Raw genomic sequence first — 27,402 nt, 5'->3', positions numbered from 1 at the left:
AAAAATAATCTCTGAAAGAAAAAAATAATCTCTGAAACAAAAAAATAATCTCTGAAAGAAAAAAATAATCTGAAAGAAAAAAATAATCTCTGAAAGAAAAAAATAATCTGAAAGAAAAAAATAATCTATGAAAGAAAAGCTCCAAAAGCAGAGCGGCTTCAGGAAACAAGGGACGTGTGGAAAAACTGCAGTCCAAGCAGAAGAAAAAACTTTAATCAAATCTTAGATTCATAAACTACAGCTGAGATTTTCTATGATTTCAGGACCAAGGAGACATTTTAAAATCTCCACAGAAAGCTTGTAGGAAGTGGTTCCTCCTTCCTCCAGCCCTTCGTCTCCACTCTGCGTGCTTCACGTTTCCCTGCATCAACACTCTGGACTTTAATCGATGGCTCCTCCTCAGGCTTTCTGCTGATCTGAACGATCTGCAGGGAGGCCATGTGGCCGACTGAAGCAGCTGGATGGAGCAGAAAACACGGAGCAACGAGAAGCTGCTCACCTCCGACCAGGAGGAGGCGACCTGTCTGAGAATCCAACTGTCAGACAAACACTCGGCTTTCAGCACCTTCAGAAAGGAGCAGAAACCAGGTGAACCACCAGCAACCCAGTCAAAGTAAACCATAAATGGAGTTTTGCATGACGGCAGAGGAAAGACGCTACATGACAAAGAAAACCAAGAAATCAGCTCAGATCCTTCAGGGTTTGCAAAGTATTTGAACTGATGTGTGAAAATCAGGTAAAGTTTTCTGTCTTAATGCTTTGCTGCAAATTTTCACGTTTTCGTGTAAATTGTTTAGTTCTGGAATGTTTTCCTAAATCCGCCTCAGTGCCGCCCTCTTCGGGTTGCAGGGTGGAACTGCAGCTGAATCATTTATGTCACACAGTTCATGTATAAAACCATCTGACTCAAACTCTGAATCTTCATTTGGCTCAGAAAATGTTGCCAGCATCTGGATGTGACCGGGTGGTCGTTTTTCGAGTGGCCTAGTCAAAGCTTGGCTCTAGAACAAAACCAGTTATGCTTAAAAACCCTCAAATGTGTCTGAAATAAAATAATTCTGCAAAGACGGGAGGGCCACAACTTAAGAGTCATTAGCAGTTAGCTTACAGCTTCAGTGGCAGCTGCCGCTGCTAATGCTGGAACAAATGAGAACTTTTCTTCAGTAGTGGAGTCTAAAGCAGCGAAAGCTAATCACAGTGTTAAGAGCATTTTTCACAGTTTTCATGGAAACATGCAGTGAAAGTTAATAGTGGCTAATAGTTTAGCTAACTGCTAATGAGTCTCTTAAATCACTCAGAATGTTTTGGCCCTCTCTTTGTCAAATACTTTTATTTCAACCACATTGGAGGGTTTTTAAGCAAAGCTGGTTTTGTTTTAGGTCACGCCTCATTTTTCATTTGGAATTCAGTCCAAGCTTTGATTAGGCCACTCCAAAAATGACCATCTGGTCACAACCAGATGCTAGGAACATTTTCTGAGTCACGAGAATATTCAGAGTTTTACAGTCGGATGGTTTTATACGTGAACAGAGGCTGTGTGACTGAGTTATTTGCTTTCAGATGCAAAAGAGTCATTAGCAGTTAGCATACAGGCTTAAAGGCAGGTTCCCTGCTGAGGGCGGTTCCTTAACGCCCCTCAGGGTGTCATTACTTTGGGTCATATCTGTCAGATTATTTCAGATTAAATGCGATGAAACAGGAAGAACGGTTTACGGCTGATCTCTGGGTCAGTGGAGGACTTCATGGTCCCGGTCAAAGACGCTCCCCTCTGACTGGGAGTCGACCTCTAACACCGGTTCTGATCCGAACGCAGCCTGAACCGGTACCACTTCACACACACACACACACACACACACACACACACACACACACACACTGGTCCTCTCAACAATAGCAGAGCAAATGAACCAGGTCATCCCAAAGCTTAAAGCAGCTCTTTGTTCTGAGACGCTCTGAATGTTTGAGGAAAGCAACACAGAGACTGTAACACACTGTAACTGTAACACACACACACACACACACACACACACACACACACACACACACTGTGCTCTGATTCATTCTGACGAACATGATCCTTGGATGCAGCGGTCACACACACACACACCGGTGTGCAGGTATGGCATGCATGATGACACACCTTCACACACACACACACACACACACACACACACACACACACACCCGGCGGAGCGTCTTACCGTTGTGAAGACAATGGAGACGCCTTCTGTTCATTTACAGCAGAGAATAAAACACTTTCACACACCTCTCTGTCTCCTTCCTCTGCCTCTCTCTCTCCTGCTTTGCTTTGTCTGCCTCGCTCGCCCGGCCACTCCCCCGGCTCCTCCCCCTGCACCGCCCCTCCCCCCGGTCTAACCCCTGTCCTCCTTTCCTTCCTCTCTGGGTGGATCCTCCATGGAGATGCATGACAGCCTCTCCTCCACGTGTCTCCAGTGCGCCTGTCACTCGCATTGGTGCGCACTCAGCCATTCATCCCAGCAGCACACACACACACACACACACACACACGCACACACACACGTTTTTAAGATAAGCACACACTCTTCCTTCCTTCCGCCTGCGAGCCTCTGGGCTCGGCGCGGTAACGTGCAGCCTGCTCAGTGACAGGTGGGGAGATGAAGCCGAAACGCTGCAGAACATCCAGCCTGATCGCTGCTCACATCACTTCCTTCCTCTGCTCCAACCTTTTGTCCTCCACTTCCTGCTCCATGTCACCCAAAGCCTCCAGCTCTTCTCTTCCTCTGCTCTTTCCTTCATCTTTCACTTTATTTATTCAGGCTGAACTGTGAATTTAACTGCAGCCAGCAGATAAATCACATCAAGTGTATTAGTGCAGAACATTTCAGGAACAAGGCAAAATATAATACAGTAACCAATTATCAATAATCATCAAATATACAGTATTGATCAATGCTCCAGTTATTAGGAATCAAAGGCAGGTTTGTAGTCTAGATTTAAAGAATCTCAGTGTTTCAGCTGTTTTGTAGTTTTTTTTTGGAAGTTTGTTAAATATTTTGTTGCATAGAAGCTGAATGCTGCTTCTCCATGTCTGCAGAACCAGAACCAGAACCAGAACCTGAACCTGAACCAGAACCTGAAGCAGAACCAGAACCTGAACCTGAACCAGAACCTGAAGCAGAACCAGAACCTGAGAGGTCTGAAGCAGCAGATCTTTGATCCGTTTAGTGATTTATAAACTACCAGCAGTAGATTAAAGTCTGTTCTGTCAGTGAAGGACTGTAGAGCTATGTGATGTAGAACTAGGTGGTGTAGAACTGGGTGGTGTAGAATTGGGTGGTGTCTCTACCTTCCTGGTTCTAGTCAGAAGCAGAAGACCCACTTTGGAACCGTCTTTATGTGGCTTTGAAGTTTCAGGTCAAAGTTCATCAAAACACCCAGATTTTCTGTCAGCATGAAGTCGGATGACACACAGTTATTATTGTTTCCATTCATGTTATTGAACAGACCAACATGACTCTAGGGCTGGACTTTGACTAGACCATGAACCTGTAAGCTTCGGGTCGTTCCTGCTGGGACCTCTGACCCCTGACCCCTGGTTAAAACTCTGCATTGACCTCTGTCTGATTGCCGCTGGGTCTCCTGATCACGTTGAGGCAACATGACGTGTCGAACGAAGCGACGGTCAGACACTGTGTGCATCTAACATCCACTAACCACAGATTCAACTGAATCTTCCTCAGTCAGAAGGAACAGGTCAAAGGTCATTGTTTATTGATGAGGGTAGCAGGTATACAGATGATGCTGTAGATTCATATATCTATGTGTGTGTTGTTCTGAAAAAGAAGACAACAATAAAAGTATATATGAATAACCACAAAGGTAAACTACACACAGAGGGTCATGCATTACCACAGGAAATCCCGTAGAGGGCGCCATAACACCACACATGAACTAACAGTTAAAAGCAAATCAAACACAAATTTCTGGCAGGAAAAAAGTAACAACACACAGTTAGCAAAGGACTGATAGCCAACGGCTATTCCTGCTGCGTGGCACCTGTCCTCACACTGAGCTACAGGAAGCACAGAAACTAGCTAGTTAAGCTACGAGCGGAACTGCAAAGAGGTGCATTGTGGGTAACGTAATGATTGTTTTCCCAAGAAGTTGTTTCAGCCAGAGAATATCGTATATATATTGTTCATACATGAAAATGGAGCATTTTCCTGGTTTCATATATTGTTCCTTTGAGGGACTGCTGAGTGTTTATCACTATGCAGACGATACGCAGCTCTAATCAAAGAATCCAAAAGAATTGGACTACAAGACTATCTTGGAAATAAAGATATAATACTTTAGAAAAGATGTAAAGTTTATATGAAACATGGCAGTAAAATAAAGAGCCTTGTCTGAAAAGGCCTCCATAAACCCGTTACCTAAAGTTAGAGCAATTTCATCTGATCATAAAACTTCATGTCCGCCAAGAAGACAGAGAAAAAATGGAAAATGGTGGCTAAAGGAGATGTGGTTAAGTTAGTTTGTTAAAACTGATGTAAAGGTGAAACTGAGCCTGAGGGTCGCCTACCTGCGTAGAGGCAGCCAGGTCCCGGCCGAGCGCAGACAGAACAAAGGGCAAAGGTCGCAGACATCTCGCACGCCGAACATCCCGGCTATTTTTCTACGCGTTTTATTTTTCGTTGGAGTCCGAAGCGTTGCCATGTGAAGCAACCTGAAGGTTTTTCATCAGACTTTAACGACACACTCCTGCTTCTCCTCATTCACTTCCTGAGGATGTTTTGTTTCCAGTACCAGTTTCTGCTCAGACGATGTTTCACTGAAAATCAGTGTTTCCACTTCTGAAATGTGGTTTCAAAATGTTTATACCTGGAAGAACAATCACAAACAGCTACGTCTCTCTGTAACGCTTGTTTCTAAAATATTTAGCAGATTTCAGGTGGCAGCAGGCAGATCACACCAGATGACGCCTTGATTTGGGAAGTGATGGATGCAGTTTGCTCTCTTTAAATTAACTGGTTTCCATGGTTTCCTTGGAGGTGATGATTGAGAAGCACAATGTTTCATCTTCCCGCTGCGTGTCCTTGGAGGAGCAATAAAAAAATCAGTGCTGATTCTCCAGAACGAGCGGCTGCTTTTCCACAGCAGCTTGCAGGCGTTTCTCAGTCTGAGGCCTGCCAGGCTCCGAACGCAGAGCGTGTTATCTGCTGGAAACACGCCGCCGGGTTTGTCAGCCAAGAGGCAAAGAGGCTGACGGAGGAAAACGAACCGAAACAAAGTTTGGTGAGAGAACGAAACCTTTTTAACACGTTTGACTGCTTGTTTTAAAGTGATTAGAAAATGTCTGTTAAAACCAACTTACATAAATAAATAACAGGCTGATTTAATGATTATAGTCACTCAGACATATTGCAAATAAATCTGTTTAGCCTTCATAACGAATCCCCATCTGTTTCCTCCTTCCTCAGCCTTGAAGTATTGATCATTTACTAATAATAATTTAATGTATAAATAATGCATCATGTATTTATCTGGATATCTAAGGGGGAAATATGCTTTAGAGTATTTAGAAGGGAGGACAAATTGCTTCCATGCTTGAACAGATTAACTGTAATTACAGTGACACCAAATGAGACGAGGCACCTTCAGAAAATATCTTCAGGTAATGACATAATTAAGTCTCCATGCTGAGATAATGATGCTGGAAATGGTTCCTTCTGCAGCTGTGCACATTTTAAAAACTACTTTTCAGATAAAATATGATTTTTAAAAATGATTTCTTATTCGTTGCTCATTCTGAGTTGCAGGAAATTATGGGTCAGACAATGACCACTGGTGTTAATAATTCTTCATATTTAAATTCCTGTTTTGTAAATTGCTGTGAGTGTTTGAGGTTAATGAGCCTGGAAATAAAGATTTATAATTAACTGCTTGTTCCATCACAGATAATCTCTTATAAATTGTTAAATATTATCTGTGAAGCTGCAGAAATCTTTTATGTATTTTGTCGCTGACAAACGAATTGACTTTTATGGGCTTTTATTTTAAAACTCTGCTTTTATCTTTATTTACCAGAGATATGGTATTGTTTTTAAATGTATTGTTATTTTTATTATAGATTCATTTATTTCATGTTTCATTTTAAGTTTTTATGTATTTTTAAAATCTTTCAAATGAAAAATGTTTCAGATTAAATCAATCGCCATGTTATGATGGCCGTTATGTTGGATCATTTATTTTGTTCACTTCTCAGATTAATAGAAACTAGTCATCATTTTTTCTCTAGATTGTGACTTTTGGATTTTTTAAGTTTTCTAACGTGTGTTTAGAAAATTAACTTTAATTCAAATGAGCCAAATGTTTAAATATATATATATATATATATATATATATATAAAATCATTAATTTATTTGGCTTTTTTACACGTTCCAATACTTTATTGATCAGTCACATCTAATATTAGCTTCTTCAAATTAGCTACAAGATTTTAGCTGCCTTTGTTTGTCACTGCTGTCATTAAGTCTGTGTTATTAACAATGTAGGCTTATGGAAAGAATTGTTAATATTTAATAACTTAAAATATATATATTTATGAATGCAAACATAATCCATGGAAACAGATTTTGGAAAAAGCTAAAACATGTTAGCATGAAGTTTGCAGGATTTTCCGCCTGTAATTTGTAAATAAAAACAAATTAAAGAGACGTAAAACAGAAGACATTCCCTCTGTCCTCAGCGGTGGCTGTGTGAAGCCGTTAGTCAGAGATCTTTTAATCTGTGTGAGTCGTTACGCTAGAACAGATTAGCTCTGTTAGCTCGCAGATTAGCTTCAGTAGCTCTGCTAGCAGAAAAACTGATTTCACCAAAATGCAGACGCGTTAAACAGGTTCAGGTTCTCAGAATGAGGAAGAGACTCAGCCTCCAGCTCATCTCATTGGCTCAAAACTATTAGCTGCTTAGCTAGCAGCATAAAGCTCGTTTCAACAGCTTCCTATTTACCAGACAGTAAGAAAAGGGCATCCAGAAGCAGAAGGTGGTAAAAACCATCAGTCTGTCTCCTGAGAACGACTCATCCCCCCTCAGCTCCAGCTCTCACTCACTGCTGCAGTCATCAGGACTCCACTGGGCCTGGCTGAGTCAGAACCGGGTCACCGAGTCAGTGAGGAAGCAGGAAGAGTCTGAATATAAAGAGTCATCCATGCAGGTGTTGAAGTAAGAAGCTGAGCCTCTGATGTCACTTCCTGTGTCTCCATTAGAGCATGAAGGAAGTCCACTCCACTGGTTAAAATCCGGGTAGATCCAGCGTGAAGGTAAAAGTTCTGATGTGGGTTTGATCCGACGTAGATCCTCCTCTGGCCTGCAGCACCGCGCCTCCTGCCACCTCCTCCTGACCGCTCCCTAAGACCTTAATGAAATTAAAGTCTTCTGCCTCCTGCTGACCTCAGAGGAATCTCCCACCAGACCGCTCATTAAACCCTCAACGTTTTAAAGCCATTTACTGAGAGCAAAGAATTTATTTGGTTTATTTCAGACCTAATTTATGTTCACACAGAAAATTATAAGCTGCCCTCACAAAACTCTGCCCATTTCCACACAAAGCCCCCTTGGCTTCCCACACAGATCCTCCAGACTAGCGGCAGCAGCCATTAGCAATCCCCTGGTGGAGCTGTGCGTCTGCTGAGCTCCTAAGAACTGCTACAAATGGCATAACAGAGAAGCATTGTGCTGGAGTGTCGGAAAGAGGAGATGCTTCTTAAAGAGACAGAGGCCCAGTTTGAAGGCGTTAAATTACAAAATCAATTTTATTTTAAGTCATGCATTTTTATAACAACTGAAGGCAACATAATTACTTGATTATGCTATAAAATGGAAAATACATAATTGTACTTAACTGTCCTGCTGGCAATGCTCTGGTCTGACTGGTTGGTTCGTTTAGTTTCTGGGATGCATGTAGGAATATGAAACATGTTACTGAGTAAAATGTGTTCAACATGAGTTTATAGCAGCTTTTCTAAAATGAAGAGCTCCAACTTTGAGACGCTCATAAATCTGCAAAATGAAACTGATTTTCTGATGGTTTTTGTAAAGCAGAGGACAGAAATGTACGCATCACATTTTAATGTCCAAACTAAGAAACATTCACACAGCAGGTCTTGATGCTCAATTCCAGTTTTTTTTGCTAAAATCCTATTTTTATTTTCTGTAGAGCGTTTGTTTATGCTACTAATTAAATGCGACCCAATCGGCCGCATGCAGAAGAAGACTGTAGATGCCCAGCAGCTTTCTGTTTGCGGCAGATAACAGACGAGGGCGCTAGCCGCCGTTAGCCAGTGGGCGGAGCTAATGTCTGCGGCAGCTTCCTCCACTGGCTCCAGCTGTTCATCCAGTTTGTAAAAAATTAATTACAGCAATTTTTTGGAATTATTTTCACATTCCAGTGAAAATATTGACCTCAGAGTCGCAGCAAACTGGGAGGAAGTTGTGTTGAGTTGCTGACTGAAGCAGCCAATCAGACGACAGCGTTTCCCCTAATCCCGCCCACTGAGTTTGATGAGTGAAGTTCAGTTTAAATGAATTTATTTAAAACATGAATTGATTAAATCACTAAATACCTAGCTTTTAGAATTAAATCACACGTTTAATTGAAGCATATGAAATTAATCCTATTTAAATAATTCTGCAGCATACATTAAAATATTTATTTATTGTAATTTATCACTCTTCACCGACACTGCAGCTTTATTTTATGCAATAGACATACGTCTATTAAGACAGTCCTGTAGGATAAAACTTCATGATACGAACAAATAAACCAATAATATTAGAAAAATGATTATAATGTGACTGATTTTTATAAATATGATCCAACTGACCAGCAGGACCTTCACAATAAAACACACAGGAAATTCCTTTAGAATCAGTTTTTAATTCACCATTCACCACCTTCATCATCCTCATCATCACAGAAACGATCACCTTCATCAGCGCGTACACTCTGCTTTTATCACTTCAAACTTTTATAATATATTATATTTCATCCATTATCATCTGTTTTTTAAATAATTTACATAAGAATAAAGTCAACAGACTAAAGAATGGATGATCTGAATATTTACATCATGGGACACAGAGAAGAAAACATCTTGTGGTTGGAAATAAAAGAAACACCTGTAAGGAGGAAGAGGAGACGAGGAAGAAGCATCTGAGCAGAGAGGAAGGAGCCAACAGGAGAGCCTTTGTGCTGCTGCAGCAAATCTTATAGCTAAGCAAATGAAATCATTTTATGATGATAAACCCTCAGCTGAACCTTTTTCAGATTCCTGATTTTATTTTCCATCAACATGTTTGACTTTTTCACTTCATTAAAACAAGAAAACTGGTGAGCAGAAAGTCAGTTTTTCTTCAGGACGGTCAGTAGTTATGTTTTCATCCAACTGTCTGGAGTTTTGGGCAAACGTTTAAAATAAAAATAATTATGTGTGTTTCCATTTACTGGTTTCCATTTCATCAGATATCGACGCTGCAAACCAGCAGGAGCCAAACATCTCGGAAATGGAGAATCTCCTCCAAACTGAAGGTCTGGACTGAGACCTTCAGAGTTTCGTGCCTGTGGTAAGGTTTGGACCTCAGGCGATGGGAGCGTTCTGCCCGCCATCCCAGCCTGCAGCGCCTCCCGCAGGTGGACAGTCCTCCCCTCCAGGCTGCAGGAGGTCTGAACTTACTCACCAGATGTGTTTCCGTCTCTCCTGCAGCTTTTCAGAAAAACCAAAACACATCTAAAGCGAACGAAGTTATTTTGAATGCTGATGTTTTCACCAACCTTTTGTAATGTGATTCTTTAAAATGAACATAAAAACACTGATAGAAACACGGCAGGTGATTCAGCCCCCCATCAGGCTCAGTCCAGGTAAACGCATTTTAGACGTTTCTAATTGTCATCTCATTCTTCATCAATCATCCGTCTGATCCATAGAGATCGGACGTATCATTATTGGTAAAATTAAAGTTCAGCTCTCTCTTCACCTCCACTGATCAACCTCCTGAACCCTCCAGACATCATCAAACCGGCCCGCCACGTCCCCCAGGAGGCAAACACTCCATGACTGAATCATGACCTGCATACACTCCTGGTTCTTCACAGCACCACCGTTTTATACCAGCATGCTAATCTGTCAAAGACCCAAAAAACATGTTTGAACAGGGAAAAAATAGGAAATAATCAAGTATCAGGGAGCAAATAGTGTTCAGGAATGAAGTTATGCTTCTTCTCCTCCTGCCTTCATTGATCTCAAACTTTTCTCCTCACAGAGGATTTTAAATCCACTGAACAGTAAAATTCACCTTCTCCTCTACCGACTGTCTGTGGCACTGAACACACGTAGTCAGAGTTTTATAAAAATTAATAACTCTCCCTTTTAATCTGCCCTGAGCGCCGTTTCAGACATGCCAAACCCATAGGGGGCAGCACAGTGCAAAGCTAAAACCAATGTCAGCCAATCAGATTGCTTCAAAACAACCACAACTTCCTGTTGGGAATCAAACGTCACCAGGAGCTTCCTTTGTGTGGACAGATTTATAGGTTGAACCACTTTTAGATAATATGAGAATATAAAGTTAATAAGACGTGGATATATTGTCATCGCAGACAGTAATGCCTGGGACCCAAAAATCTGGTTTTTCATAAAGTTCTCCATGATATAAAGTGTAATTTTTGAGTGGATTAAAGACCAAAACCCATAAAAATCTTTTCATCTTCTCAGATATCCGGCTGCGTGTGAGCAAGGCCTTTTTTTAATTAATCAGCATGTCCAGAGAAATGTCCACCATCTCCTAGTTACCATGTCAAGGTGGCGCCGTCCCTCCAAACACTGGACATCTGCTGACATCATCATGTCAGACTGGCCAGCTCTGGTCTCTTTTAACCCACTGGTAAAAATTTAGTAAAAAAAAAAAAAAGACGTTCAAATGCTTTGCTAGCGCGTTTGATCAACCACGTTAACGAGACTTAGATGTCAGCAGACGTATTTTTACTTTCCACAGCTTTTGTTGTTTAAACTGTTGACTTTTCTGACTATTCAGCAAAAATCTGCCCAGCAGGATATTCCATCAGTGTCAATGGACAGAAGAGGAATTTGGCCTCTTTCTATGCCAAACTGCTGCAGAGATGAAATCCTGTCATGAAGACTGAAAGAACATCACACAGTTTCATTATGCCATATTTCATAGGGCATGAACTTGTGAGAATGATCATGACTAATTTGTCCTTCTGCAAGCAGGAAAGTGGTTATATAACCGCTGCAGAGATCAGCAACGCCAATCTGCAGTTTTAAGTTGTTTGCTGCTCAGGAACGCCTTCCGACCGATTTCTAAAAACATGATAAAATCTCAATTTTACCAGGTTGGAGAAAAAATTCAGGTGTCTATGGACAATTTCAGCTGCTTCATTTTGTTTTCAACCAAAGGGTCCTTTATGAGATGAAATTATAAAATAAAGAAAAATAAGATAAAAATAGAGAAAAAGTGATTTAATATCATTACTAATATTTGGATATCTAATCTTTCAAACTAAACGTCAGCATGCCACAAACAACAGCAGAAATAAGATCACTGCAAACAATGCTAAATTCTAAAACAACAGAAGTAGCTAAAAGCATTAAATGCTAAGCTAACAATGCTAATTCTAACTGCGAACATTTTACTCTTCACTGCAGGAAAAAACTATTTTTCTACTTTCACAAATACTGAAATCATGACCTTATCTGTTAACATGATGTGAAATAATTTCTTGATATTGGGTTTGCCACTAAAAGTTAGCAACTTTTCTAGTATGCTAACGCTTCTAAATGCTAACAATAGCAGCAGAAATGCATAAAACCAGGATATGCTCAGCTAACACTTTGATTGCCAACATAAAAGATTCTCAAAGCAACTGTTTAAGATAAATATAATGTATACTATAAATATTACCAAGTGCAAATATGACAAAAGCACCAAAAGTGGTTAAAAGTGTGAATTGCTAGCCTTACAGTTCCGGTGCTAACTGTAGGAATTTCACTCATCACAACAGGACCAGTAAATTTGAGCTGGTCCTCAAATTTGCTGAAACTACACAAGATAATTTTTAAACAAATTATCTTGTATATTAATACAGAGTTATTCCTTAAAGAATGCAACAATTATCCAGAACAATAGTTTGCTTGTAAACAAAGCTAAGTGCTAACAGACTTAAGCATGAATAGCTTAAAGTAGGAACCAAATTATTTTGATGCCAACTGCAGACATCAATGAAGAGAAAGAATCTTTTGTCTACACAAAACATTTAATGTTGACACTGTATATTGTTCTTACACTAAATTAATGAATAAAGCGGAACTAATGCTAAATCCTGATACACTGCAGCAGCAGTAAACTTCAATCAGGAAACGCTACGCTAACTAGGCTTCTGATACCGACTGAAAACATTTTATTCCTAAATATTTAAGACGTGTTGCTACTTTCACATGTATGCATAACAACAACACTCTATGCCACAGAAAATTAACGAGATTATTATTAGCTTGCTAGCAAGGCTAAATGCTAATACGTAACAGCACAGGTAGCTGAAAGCAGAACATGCAAGGCTAACTGTTCTGATGCTAACTCCAGACAACTCACATATTTCATTAAAATCAAACTTATAGGTATCAACACAAATATTTAACTAATAACTTCAGTATATCATAAAAATTGTTTTGACGAGTAGCACAAAGCAAACTTGCTAACTATGATAAATGCTAACACAAAGCAGGAGAAGTAAGTAGGAAATGCTAGGCTAATGGCTAATGACACTGTAGAAAACTCAACATGATTTTATTACTACAGCCACACATTCTGAAGCTGTGATCAACTTTTTATATTCAAAGTATAATAAAATGTTGGCCACAATTAACAGGAACAATGTTAACTAGCCAACACAAAAGTAGAACAGTAAAATTACCTGTAATATTGGATATTTAGTTATATTTATGTCTCGTTGTCAAAAGAAAAATGGTACAATAACTCAAAATGATTTTAATTTCCAATTTCCAAACGTGTGTAAAGTGTATCAGTGAATTTATTTTTTAAAATTGATCTTTACTTCATGAAGCCCTGCCGAACGGCAGAGAATCAAAGCAACAAGTATGAATTCAGTTTTAATTTAACTTACCTGGATAAAGTAGGTTAAATAAAAATCAAAATAACGCAATGATTGTCAGACCTGTTTAAGCCACTTGATAGATGTATAGATGCATAAAGAATAGAAATACCCTTTATTGGCCCACACTGGGGAAATTCATGACCAGGAGAACTGAGTAACGAGAAGATTAAAAAATTATATTTTTAAATTGGTTTTCCGTAAAAACTATAACGCTACATTTAATAAATTGATCAACTTGAGGAACAACATATCCAGTATAGTTCAGTGCAGTTGGAAGTTAATAAAAACCCAACAAAACAAATGTGGGAACATTAAAACAAACAGATTCAAATGTCCTGGAAGTGTCGGTTCTTAAAGTGACCAATAAAAGGTTTGGTTTTCATTGAATTGAAACTTTTTAAAAAATGTACTTTACACTGAAGCAGAGGATTGTTTAAGTTATTTAAGACAAAGGATGAGAAAAAACTCAAGAGTTTAACAAAAAGATGACAGATGGTTGTTTTTAGGAAGGGGAAGACCAAAGGCTCTTCTGTTGCTTCTTCATCATGCTCTCTGATCTGCTTCCTCTCTTTCAGAGTGTTTGTGTTCACAGCAGTCAAGGCAATACTGTCACGTAAAATTCATTTTCCAATCCCGCATGCAGACCAAGCTTTACCTTCCTGAACTCATTCTGACATATTCTCAAACAACCAAACCTCTCAATTAAGAAATGATCAGATCTGGTACCACTTCCTGTTTCCTGTCGCCATATTGGTTTTAGATGTTCAGTGGTGAGCACCGCTAACAAAAAGCTAGCTGTGCTAACGCTAACGCAACAATCATAAACCTAAGTAAAGCACTATACCATCATGGTATTTAGCAAAAGCTAATGCTAACATGCTAAATTCTACCAGGTAGATGTCTACCATCAGTGGTGGGAATCGTTAACTAAAAGGTTAGCTGTACTAACCCAACAGTAGATTTTAAACTGTATACTGTAAAACTACAGTAATGCATTCTGGGTACAGAATAAAAAGCATTTGATTCACCAAATCAGGGGAGGAGAACGTGAGGATTGTTGTGAAGAATATTCTGCAAGGATATGAAACTTTTATCGTCAATAAAATGTTGAAACTGCTTCAACAAATTCTGCTATTTTATTTGGAATAGAAAAATATGACCTCAGTGAACTTTAATGTTAACTTTTTATTATCTAAATGACACATTTACACCTCCAATATCTGCAACAAAATCCTAATTTCCAGATTTTATCTTCAATTAATTTCTGAATTGTCCCAAAAATCAAATTTAAACGGTAAAACCTTTTAAATCCGTCTTTAAAAGACTACAGCCCCCAAGCACCTGTACAAGTTTAGGAGAAGCTAACTGTGCTAAATGTTTTCAAAGTCAGCTAAAGCGCTAAGCTTAAAATTAGCTCAGCTAGTATTAGCACTTTAGCTGAAGTGTGCCCACCACTGCTGTCAGGAACTTTAACCTTTAACCTCCTGTTTTTTTATTTTTCATTTCTCTAAGTGTTTTATTGCCCAACTTTCTGACGGCTCATCCACTTCTGGGAATATTAGCAGCTTGTGTTGTGAAAACTGTTCAGATTATCATAAACCTATCCAGCCCCTCCCAGATTCTTGGCCAGTAGCAGTTGCTGCTCTTTCTTCTTCTTCTCTGTGAGCTTGGTCTGCACGTCTCCGTCCGGACCATAAATCCCAGCTTGCTTTGCTACGTGGTTTAATGACAGTATAGTCCTGTGTGTGTAAACACTGATCCAGATGTGAGTCAGGCGACGGCTGCAGCTGCTGTGTGTGTGTGTGTGTGTGTGTGTGTGTGTGCTGTACAGGTTAGGCACCGGGGTTCTCCCTAAAACTGCCAACAGGGCACGTCAAGCGTTTATGCATCTCCGACAATCTGCTGCTTCAGGCTGGAGGTGGAATGGACTGAAATCCGGTCTCTTAGTTTCACCTAAAGATCCAAAATCCTTCTGGCAAATTTATGTTCCTCCAAACATCAACACAGACCCTCATCTGCTTAGAAACCGTCAAACATTGGACCTAAGACAAGGTGCAGTTCTAAGAAGAACCCGGCTGCCTGATAAAGGAGCAGACAGTCGACATCATGGATCCGGTCACCGCTGCCCTGCGGCGGAGCGGGTCGGGTTTCCAGAACGACGGACGGTTACCGGCCGGAGCTGCTCAGGCTGTTCATGAACTCTCCGCAGAGTTCTTCTCGTTTCAGGGAGGGTGGGCTGTGCAGCAGCCCGGAGCGCCGCCTGCTGGCCGCTGGGGGGCAGACGTCGGGCGCAGCGGGGTCATGGCTTCATGCTGGGGCGGGGCAGGAACGGTGCGGGAGACGAGGTCTGAGTTTGTTCTCAGAGCGTCCGTGGAGCTCGGACCGGAGCTACGCTGCAGACTGAAGCTCAGCGTCTTTATCTGAGCCGCAGGTTTGAAACACCTCAACAAGATTAGCAGCAGGGTTGCAAAGCCGGCCTCGTCGTTTGCTTTTTTATGTCTCGTAGCTTCAGGTTTTCTGAGCAAACAAGCCTTTAAAGTGAAAAAAATATTCAGGTATCCCTGTTTTTTTAAACTTCAAAGATCTTTTTCGTACTCAAAAGTCGTCTTGTTGTTGGCGACTGAAGGGCGAAGAAGGGATGGCGAATACCACGGTGGAGGGAGGACGGGGGCTCGTTACCCAGGGTCTCACGGTCGCCCCTGGTTACCTAGAGGAGGGGCTACTGCACTCGGAGGCGGGGCAACAGAACTGATGGGCGATGTCATCGTCTTCGTCCTCTCTGAGAGACAGACCAGCAGACAGACAGAGAGGAAGAGGTAAAAGAGGAAGAGGGCAGAATGGCTTTCATTTGGATTTGCAGTACCGCGGTCAGCCACCAGATGTCACTGTTTGCTCATCTGTGACTACAAGCAGAGGTGAAGCAGTGTCCCCTGGGGGCCTGGGGGCCAAAGTGAGTCAGTAACACAGAAACTACCAGAGCCAGAGGTCAACAAAGTCACTTCTGACCCTGAAAGTTTCCACTGAGGCAGAGAGGACAGGAAGGAAGGATGAATGGATGACGATGGAGGGAAAGCCGAGCTATTTTTAGGACCAGTAGCACACATTAATGCAAATGTAATGCCTAAAAGTGCAAATTAGTGCAATAACCGCTGCGGCTGTGATTTTTAAGCAGGGCTGTAATCCATCACTTTGATCCCATTCAGCAGTTTTAACTTCCCTTGTCTCATTTAAATAATCTGACGAGTTTTACAGATTGTAAATCAGCCGTACGAGGAGATCTGCGGTTTGAAACGAGCAAAGAGAGATAAAGAGTCCAGAATTAGGTTTGGTCATTTTAGCTAAATGTCTTTTTAAAAGGCCGACGGCCCAATAATTTCATAACGAAGTCCCTTAAAACCAACTGAAACCAGTCAGATGTTCCATCAGCGGTGCTTTCAGGAAACCAGTTTTCAGATTCTCTGAATAAAGAAGAATCTGAATCTGTTCACTGCGCCGTCATGTCTGCAGTGAGACGTTTCCCGCAAAACTGGGCAAAGTTCAGAGGTTTGGAAATTCATCGCAGTTTAGACGAGATGGAAGAACAAACTGCGAGGCTCGAAGACGGGATTAAAACATTAATCCGTCTATAATGAGGCTGCGGTTTCAGTATCTTAATAACAGATTCATTACACACAGACTGATAAACTCAAAGTGTTTATTTCCGTTTAATTTGATGATTCTCTAGAAAAACAAACATTTGATCAGAAATGTTAATATTGCCTCTGATAAACCCACTGTAATGTTCTGGTCTCATGACGGCCAGAACAGAAAGGGTTAAATTTAGATTGAGCTAATTCCTGAATATTTCCACTGAACTGTGGTGATGTGGATTAATGTGACCTGTCCTAATCAATTCAATAAACTAGGAAAGATCGCTGACAACTGTCCAGAAAAGGTCATTGCCAAAGATGTAGCTGCCCAGAATGCTGTATTGGTGGAAGGTTTAGTGGAAGGAAAAGGTCTGTCAGCGAGAGGAGCTCCAAAAAAAAAACAATATGCAGTTAAAACAAAGATTTTAAAGAGACAATAACGTAAATGTGTTTTATTCTGCAATATTTAGCCTAAAATGCTCTCAGTGCTGCCCTCTCTTGGTTAAATGGTGGATACTGCAGTTTAATTGTACAGTTTGGTTGCCGTATAAAACCATCTCACTCAGACATACGCCCCCTGGTGGTCAAGAGCTGGAACAGCGAGTGTTGATCGATTTGTTTGGACTGGGCCTCCTCTGCTCCGACTGCATGACGACCAACTGACAGCAGAGCTTAGGAAGGGGCGGGGCTCCACTGCTGCAGTGATTGGTCCATTCATGTGACGTCATCATAAAAGTGTCCAATGAAAACAGAGATTTGTCACTAGTCTGAGTCTCAGAAGTCACTAAATACAGGAGAAAAAGTCGCTATGTTAGCAACAAAGCTTCTTTGTTTCTGACCCCCCCTCAGTTAGCCACGCCCCCAGCGTCCAGGCCCCGCCCACTTTGGTGGAACGTTCCAACATTTATTTTCTTTCATCAGGAGTTTAGTTGCACTTTACACCGAGTGACCCGGGTCAGACGTTTTGGGTTCTGGTGGGATTTTGGCCCATTCCTGGTGGAACTGAATCAGGTGTGGAGGCTTCATGATGGCCGCTGTAAACATAAACCTGGAAGCCATTTTGGAACCAGTTCAGCGGAAGCTGAAGGTCGTCTGGACCCATCAGGCTTTCACTTCCTGGCTGATTTCTACAGATGTTTTCACTAATGATGTCGTCTGTTTGATGAAGTGCAGCAGTTCCTCCTGCAGTAAAACGCCTCAGCATGATGCTGCCACCGCCTTACATTAAGATGGTCAAACCTCCATGAATTCAGCCTGTAGGAGGAATGGGCTCTTCCTCTCTGAGCAGCCTTCCAGCCCAGGACTTGTTTCTCGGTGGATAATGACCCTTGACCCCGTCTCACCAGCATTTTCAGATTTCTCACCAGAACCCCAGAACCCGTTCAGGTCCGGGACAGAAAGCATTTACTGCATGTAATGATTAAAACCTGAAGCTTCTGAATATCCTCCATCACGATGCTCCTTCTTTAGAAAACAGAAATAATTTGGGGATTAAAATATCTGGACGAATTGAAAACAAATCTTATTCACTGTAATTTTCTGAGAAAGAAAAAAAAATATTTTCTTTAGTTGCACCAATAAAATATCAGTTAAAATGCACCACTAAGTGTTAAAGTTTAAATGCTAATTTATTAGAATTACTGACATAATTATAATTTTCATCTATTGAAAAATGACCACAGATGGAATCTGAACGTTTTTGTATTTAGCAAATGGACCAGAAATGAAATTAAATGTCAACAAACTTTAGTTTTTTTCCTATGAAAATGAATCAACATATTTTTATTGATCATATAATTCCACAAATTGGAATTACAAAAGTAAATTCAAAGCAGTTTAGTAAAAGGAAAATGTTTCCATAAAAACGTTTTGCGGTGGTCGTAGCCGCTCTCGAGTAGGCGGGGCTTAAAGCTGAGGCGTCTCCTCTGATTGGCTGATAGATGATGAGCACTAGTGACATCACTGAAATATGAATTTATCATTTACAGCCGTCATGATTTTTAATATCTGATCACATGAACTTATTCAACTCGTGACAAATCCAGCAACTTTTTCTGGTTTAATTGGAAACGTTGGCGCCATGTGAACCCGCCAGTCGCTCCGCAGCAAACGGGACGTAAACACAGTTCTTTTCTCCACAGACACCAAAATAAAAAACCCGATTCAAGATACATTCAGTTACATGTTGATGGTTCAAAATTCCTTTGAAGATATCTCAAATTACGTCAGCAGATTCTGAAATTCAACTCGTCAAAACTGCATTTTTAGATACGTATTAACAAAACCGTCATAAAATGCTACAAAGTAAAAGAAGCTCAGAAGTTCGGGGCATGAAGAATCTGAACTTTGTGAATTGAAAAATCCAGCATGACTGGAAGTTAAAGATCCAAGAACATCCTGCAGACTGAAAGCTTCACTTCAGCTCCAGGAACCAACTTTTAATCTAGATTCTTATAAAAATACACGTAAAACTTTAGTGAATTTAAAAGACGATGCTGGAACCATGAAGTAAAAAAACTTTACAGTTTAGTTTACAGCACATAAAGTTTATCCAGAAACTGGAACTGCTGAAGGATCAGAAGTTAAAACAAAGATGTAATAAAGTATTTAAACGTCGCGTCCAAACTAGTCAAATCAGAAAATGTAAGTTTGTTTTTGTGTTTCAATCTGAAGTTTGTGTTTTTTTTCGGTTATGATGGGTTTGGATTTGATAAGTCACTGGTCTGTTTGATGGAGGAGATGAGGGCGAGCGAGGGAGGAGAGAGAGAGATGAGGATGATGATTGTGTTTTTGGGGGAAAAGGTGGATGAGGAGAGAGTTGGAGGCTGAAGAGGCTGCTTCACCTTTACGCTGAGTGAGTGACTGAGTCAGATTATCATCATTATTACTATTAATGCTGCAGGTTTTCAGCAGCGGGGATCAGAGCGAGGCGCCGTTCAGAGCGAATTTCTGGACAGACGTTACAATTTACTGCCAAGATGAGGCTGAACAAAGAAAGAAAACTAAAATTAATGAGGTATTTAAGTTTTTACCCATCTGATGCCGCAGTCTGTCTGCAGATATCAGACAAATTAACTCAAACTACTGCGAAAATAAAACGTCAAGATGTAGAAAAATATTACATAATTCATAATTTAAATAATTAAATGAAATCAAGGGAAAAAATCCCTCCTTTGAAATAAAAAATGGTTAAAAAGTCAAAGAAATGAAATTCAGTTATGATATTTGCATAAAATTTGAATAAAATATGAATATATAGCAGTTTATTATAAAGTGACTAAAACGTAAGATTTTGTCCAGATGTAAAAAACATTTGATCTTTTGAAATAATAAATAATAATAAACGACTGGAAGCAATCTGCTGCGTTTCCATAGTTACAATAAACTTCAGATTGACTAGAATAATAAATTTTTTTTTGTCTTGAAGTGACGTGGAATGAAAGGAAATATATGACATTAATTAGTCGATTATTGAAATGATCTCATTTAATTTATCTGGAGTTTTCAGACTAAAAAAGGTCATTTTCTAAAAGAACAAACATTCAGAGCAGCAAATAAAACAAAGCTGCACAAAAATTAAAACATTTTGACTCTAAGAGTTAAAAAATGTGTAAATATGTTTAAACTCCTCAAGTGTCAGTTTTAGCTTCACCTGGTTCAGATTCTGTAAAACATTATTTTAAACATCTTTTAAATTATGTACATTTTCATAAATAATCCTCAGATCAGCCTTTTTACTGTTCAGTGGAGCAGAAAGGCCTGAGTTTCCACATGTCAATATTAGAAATATTATTTTAGCGGAAGATTCTTCATTTATTAAAATGTTTATTTTCTTATTTCAAAAACAAAAATAGAATTAAGTTCTTAGTTTTTTGCATTTTTAATATTGTGTGAAATTAGCTTAGGTGGCTAAATGAAAAGCCTGGTGAATGTGCCAATTAATCGTCAACGTGATCCGTCACCAAGCTGTATATAATAATGAAACCTGGGAAACCAGCAGATGCCTGATTCGTTCCCTAACGATCCTCATCGTCTTCGTGGCTAAATTCGCTCTAAACGAGCTCACAACCTTTCCCTCCGCTCCCGACGGGTCAGGAAGGAGCCGCCGGTGGGTGGAGGCAGAGCGAGGAGCAGCGGGTGAGGCAGGTGAGGTGGAGGAGGTCAGGGGGAGGTGGAGGGACTCTGGCCCTTACCTTGCCTGCTCGTGGTGCTTGGCGGGGGGCAGGGCGCAGGGAGGCTTGGGCAGGCGGAGGCGCGCGGGGCAGCAGTACTGATGGTAGGTGGCGTGGCTGTTAGGAGGTAGACTGGAGGAGTAGAGAGAGGAGGAGGAGGAGGAGGAGGTGGAGGAAGGAGTGGTGATGCTAGTAGGGTTGTTGGAGGTACGACAAGAGGTGGTGGTAGTAGAACAGGTGGAGGAGGAGGAATAAGACCTGACAGAGAGGGATAGAAAGAGAGAGAGAAAGATAGAGAGGGAGAAAAAAGAGAGAAAAATAAAGTCAAGAGAGGAACAGAGAAAGGTAGACAACAAGAACAAGAACAGACAGGCACACAGAAACAAACACCATTAGCACGGTTAGCACGCTGTCAGCAACAGCACAAGCAAAAAGCACACTTTCATCTATTAGCATTAGCTTAGCACACAGAATAACAGCCGCGTAGCATTAGCACACAGTGAGCTACAATTAAACAGTCTTAGCTAACAGTTAGCACACTACGTCTTACCAGGTTAGCATTACCTTAGCAAACAAAATCAATCACAGTTAGTACGGAGTCTTTAAATACTTGCAGTGCCGTGAAAAAGTATTTACTCCCTAAAAGATTTCGTCTGTTTTTATGTCAAACCTTCATGTTTCAGATCATCAAACTGCTGTTAGTGACAGAAATAATCTGAGGGGAACAACAGCTGCCATCATTGGTGGCAGTGAATTATTTAAACGTTTATAAGCAGCTACGGCAGGTTTCCAGGCCCAGACCATCACACTTCCACCACCATGTCTGACTGTTGCTATGACGTTAATTTACTGATAAAACAGGACATATTTTTCTAAAATGTGTCCGTCTCTCTCGTCGGTCCAGCACAGATTTTTGTATTTTTTAAAGGTGAGACGTGCCGTTGTGTTTTGGGTCAGTGGCGGTTCTGGTCGTGGAACTTTCCCATCATGTCATCAATCAGGCTTTATGTAAAACATGAACTGGGTGAGGCTACAGAAGCTGAACCACATAAATGTGGCTCATACCAGAAATCAGTTTAATTTGAAAGGGAGGTGATTATCTGGTTGGTTTGGCTAGCCTCGTTTCCTACACATGAAATCTCTCTTCATTCTGTTAATGAATGAAATAATCTACAGCTGCTTAGTCAAAGTTAAAAACTGCTAAATTTATTTGATGATCTGAAACAGTAAAGTGTGAAAAAAATGCAAAACCAGAAGGAACCTGCAGGGATTCAAACACTTTGTCACAGCAACGCATCGCTAACATTTAGCATTAGCATACAATCACAGGTGTTAGCTTAACAGAGTATCAGCTCATGGTTAGCACACAGTCAGTCTCGGCCATTAGCACTAGCAGTTAGCATCAAAGCGGTACATGTAAACTGTACAGTGAGTCAGGAGGGGGAGGATGATGCACAGATAAAAGGTTTTTTGTTTTTATTGTTTTCAGCTCAACCGCTAACGTCCCAATCACTGAGGATTGCTTCTTAGTTGGTTTTTTTTTTGGCGTTTCCTCGTCAAATGTTGCTCATGTTCAGCAGTTTAAACCTGATTTATTCTTAAAACATAAAGGTTTACAGACTGGTTAGGGTCAGGATTTCAACTAGATGAGTGGAAATTTCACAAACTACACAATAAAAAAATGACTTGTGTTTGGCGTCGGATCAAACAGGCAGTTTGCAATGTTGGTGTTGGGATTATAAAATACATTTAGATTATCCAGATTAATGTGGATTATACAGTATGCATCCTGCTTTCTATGTTTAACAAAAAAATTATATTTATTGGCTTTTTACTGTAAAGTTTTCTAACTATGACGCTATAAACCAGTCGCCTATTGGTGACAAATTAAGAAAATGTATCAAATCAGCCCACAGTTAATAACAACTAAACATCCAGTCTCAGGCAGCTGCAGGATCGGACCGACCCGACCCAAATCCTGTGAACCTGCTAATGCTGCATTTAACCCGCTGCTGGACGCTCAGGTAACCACGGCAGGCTCCCCCAGTATGGTGGCCGTTCCAGTTTACCCACTTCCAGTTTCACGTCAGAAATACAGGAAAATTCAGCGACTGAAGCTGCGCAGTGAAAATGTGTTTCATTCTCAGTTAAATGTTTGTCTTGTAAATACCCTGGTTTTCCTTTGAAAAAACATCTGAACCAGATCTAAACGGCTCAAAGACGTCCAGGCTAAAACGTTGTTAAGTCTGATCTGACAGCTGAAGTTGAAAAGACCTGAAAACATTTTTCATCATCAGATCATCAATCTCAATAAAACATCAACAATTAGGGAGATTGTAAAGAAATAAAATACATCAAACATGTCTTACAAATTCCCCAGACGTGGAGCGACTGAGTCTTCAAGTGAAACACAATATGAGCCGAAGTTCTGCTGAGTGTTTTGGTTATTACTGTGGTTTGTAGCAAAACAAATCAATCAATCAATATACAATCATTTGTATAATAATTTCCAATAAATCAGTTGTGTAATCTCTAAGAAATTTCCAGGGAAGTACTGGATTAAATATGCTAATGTCCATAAAAACTCCTGGTATTTTCCGGTGGATTGTAGGAAAATGCATCATAAATTATGGAAAAGTTTCCTGGAATCTATTTTCCATAAAAGTTGCAGAGACGTTTATTCTGTGTGATAAAGTCTTAGCTCCGGTTCTTACGGTTCTACTGACATTAAACCCGAACCAGAGGTTTGAAGTGTTGCACACTTTAAAAAACAGGTAGAAAATTACAAACGTATATTTAGAAAGCATCCATGGTTTGTATCAGCTCAAACTAATTTTAGCTGATTTAATCTCACTAACTGCGTTTCCATTATTCATAAAATTGTGCAAATTGAAATGACAAAAATCAATTTGTTTAATTTAAACAGGGCAATTTAAAGCAACAAATGTTTTTTGAGGAAAGGTTTTTGCCCTGGGATGAGGTGGCTTTTTTAGTTGGAAATGGATGCATTTTACAAAACTGCAATGCAAAAACTTTTGTCACATCACATAATTCAAGTGATGAACAACCGAATGTTAATACCGGCTAAAACGCAAAGGACGAATCATCACAGTTTAGAAATTTAGTTTCTTCAGCATCAGCAGAACACAGACAAAGATTCGAGAACATTTGAAACTAAACGACTCTGAGTGCCACCAGTCAGCGGATCTTTAAACGTCTTCATGGTGACCATGAACAGAGTTTATGCTGCCAACGAACTTTACTGAGTCAAAGGAATATCCAGAAGAGTTTCCCACAAGCAAAGAACCAGAAGGTTTTAGAAAACCTGCAAACAGCTGAGAAAGTTTCTTCCATGGAAACAGTGAGGAATGCTCTCAGGCCTGCTTCCACTGAAAGACTCCACTACTGAAGAAAAGTCATTTAACAGCAGAGCAAACCAATAAAACACTGGAAGAATCGAAACTGAAACTTTGTTTCTTTTCAAATCACCAGAAAGCAGAAAACCAACAGAGAAGCTTTGACTTAAAGCGTTTGAAGGAAAGATTAATATTTAAATGTTCCTGCTAAGAATCAAAAGTAGAAACAAGAGGATTTTTCAGCCAGACATGAAACCCGAACAGAAAGCAGCCACAGAACCTCTCAGCTGGTTTCAGAGGAAGCAGAGGTCAAAGGTCAGCCCGGTCAGACATCCAGGTTAAATCCAACCACAGAGCTACAAAAAGAGCCGAATCTTAAAATCTGAAAATGTTTGTGACACGTCAGAATCACACCTGAGCGACGCAGGAGGTGACCGTTTGTTTCTTTGTGTTAATTACTTCTGGTGTACGTTTCAGTCCAACAGAAATATGTTTATTTTGTCACTCTGAGCGTCTCTGTAGCGCGTTGCTCCCGTTAGCCTTTAGCTTTTAGCTCTGCAGCTAATTAAAGCCAAAACTCAAGGTTAGAACGAATGCGTCTAAAAGTCATCAGCTGCCAAATCTGGACTGTCATTGGTTTAGAAAAGCAGCTTGAAGCTTTTCTAACTTTGCCTGCATTTCTCTTTCTATGCAGATTTAATTGCTTCTCCATCAACATGATGTAAATTATTACAGTCGATTTCTAAGTTATGTTTGTAGAGAGCAGCAGAAATGTTTCTTTGATCCCATCTGAAGCGACAGGCTGCTGATCTGCTGCAAGGCTCAGCTTTCATCGCCATGGCGACCAGCTGCAGGACTGATGTGACCCTGATGTCACAGAGTACAGCCGCTGTCCACTTCCTGCTGGATCTGGGATGCTGTCATCTTATGGTAGGCAAGTCTAATGAGACGTTTTAAAAACTGAAATGCTTTCAAACTTATGAAAAAACAATAACATTTAAATAATGTTTTGAATGGGCCTAGTCAAAGTCTGGACTTAAATTGTATTGAGGTGCTGTGGAATGTCCCTTTCAGGCCATTAAGGCTGGAAAATTCTCTGAATAAAAACTGAAAAGGAGAATGGATCAGATTTTAATTTCTCCTTTTCAAATTATTAAAAGCCGCAAAGTGACAGTTAATCACAGAATATCCTATAAACTTATGTTACCCTGAATCTGCCACAAAGAGTTCAGATTAATCAGATTAGCTACAAACCCTGAGACCTGCTAAGATGTCTGCTGATATTATTTACACACTGAAATACTTTGATCATAAGTTTTACAACACAGAAAAAGAAACTACAGCTTCATCCGCGTGCCTCTCTACAGAGCATTTACATTTATTATTATTATTACATTTATTCTATTGTAACGTTAGTCAGATGATTTGGCCTTATTTATTAAATTAAATGTTTAGTAGATGGAGGAGACGTGAAAAATCCAGAAATAAAATACGCTGTGTAGAAAAAAGCCAATGATAAGAGGAGAAAGGCCAGGCGCTCTAGCACCACCTAGTGTCCATCTGTGCACATTGCTGAACACGAAGCTGCACTTTAACAACCCGTTTCTGATGCATTTCTGGTTAAAATGCGACGGATCGTCCAGGAAACCAACCGGAGGACATGAAGTCAGAAGTCATGCAAGAACAGCGTTACTGTGAGCTAATATTACCCAAGTAAAGTAGAAACTACTCCTACTTACTATCTATTCTCACATCAAGTTATTAAAGAAAGGAGGGTTACTTCTCCACACAGGCTTGTTGGTTTAGCAAAGGACAGAAAAACAATCAGCACCACTAAGAATGAAGATCTGCTGAACAACAGGCCGGTTTGATGTTTGCAGAAAGTTTGGTGGCCTGCAGAATCACCGATACATTCAGCGACAGTCGGACGGAAACAGAGACGCTGCAGCTTCTGCTGCTCCAGAAACCAGGTTGTCAGGGGCAACGGTGTAAATGAAGAAACGCGTTGTCACGGTAACAGGGGCTGCGTTTAGGTGTTTTAAATAGATCCGCCCCGGCTTCAGCTCACAGCTGATTCACCGTTTCCAAAAGGTGAAAACCTCCTCACACCGAACAGGATGTTTCCCTCCGGACCGATGCTGAACGCATCGGGACGCAGGGGACAGAGGGGACGCAGGGGACGGAGGGGACGGAGGGGACAGAGGAGACGGAGGGGACGGAGAGGACAGAGGGGACGGAGGGGACGGAGGAGACGCAGGGGACAGAGGAGACGGAGGAGACAGAGGGGATGGAGGGGACAGAGGGGACGGAGGGACGTCCTGGTGTCCTGAGGACCTCCGCTCAGTCCTCCGGTTAGAAGGGACATCCTGAGGACAGAGGGGACGTCCTCTGGTGGACATCGCCGTGGCAGCCATCGGACGCTGCAGCCTCTTGCGTGTCTCCGCAGAGTTTAGGATCGAGTCTCGCTGCCATTTATTAAAAACCACGAAGTCGTTTCTGTCTTTCTGCTGCTTTAAACCAGGAAACTCAACTTTCCTCCCAGCTGCAGATGCAGAGCTGATCTGGCCTCTGCTTGCACATCCGGATTCTGAGCTCTTATTTTATTTACATATCTTAATGCCAACATTAACCTTATCCCTCACCACAGAGTAAATAATGTTATTTTAACCCCTTAAACTGCAGTTTTACCAAGAAAAACATGAATAGTTTATTTGTCTGTATCTATTTGTGTGACGTTTTTTTCCTCCCGAATAAATTACTCCACCTTTGACCCTTTGACCCAACATGTCAAACACACAGAAAACTGTCTCTAGTATCACTTGAAATAAGACAAAACTAAGCCGTTAGCTTTGGCTGTATTTACCCAGAATGCCCTGTGCTGTAGTCCACTTCCTGTTTTCGGAGCGGTCTCCGGTCCGCCTGGCGTTCACATTCAAACCGAACCAGAGCTCACTTCAACTGAACCCAGACCGGGTTTGGGTTTGGACCAGATGTCAAAGGTCAATGGACCTTACCAAGCTCCGCCCAGAAACGCCCCCTAAAATCCCATGTGGCTGCATGTCTCACAAACAAA

General features: G+C 40.7%; 1 protein-coding gene across 3 annotated transcripts in view; it reads right to left on the bottom strand.

Moving 5' to 3' along the window:
• The window catches only part of LOC103153489 (IQ motif and SEC7 domain-containing protein 1-like), a 113,593-nt gene that overhangs the window by 67,007 nt on the left and 19,184 nt on the right, over positions 1-27,402 (bottom strand). Inside the window, exon 1 of one of the 3 annotated variants that reach the window (XM_016661951.1) lies at positions 2,202-2,305. The exons of the other annotated variants lie outside the window; for them this stretch is intronic. The gene's annotated coding sequence lies outside the window, so the exon portion shown is untranslated. Of the gene's footprint in view, positions 1-2,201; positions 2,306-27,402 lie in introns of those variants that run through there. 3 annotated transcript variants of the gene reach the window in all.

The sequence above is a fragment of the Poecilia formosa genome, unplaced genomic scaffold, assembly GCF_000485575.1.
Source record: "Poecilia formosa unplaced genomic scaffold, Poecilia_formosa-5.1.2 Scaffold351, whole genome shotgun sequence".
NCBI classification, from domain to species: Eukaryota; Metazoa; Chordata; class Actinopteri; order Cyprinodontiformes; family Poeciliidae; genus Poecilia; species Poecilia formosa.
Note: the sequence above shows the minus strand (reverse complement) of the source record. Positions and strands in the feature narration are given on the sequence as shown.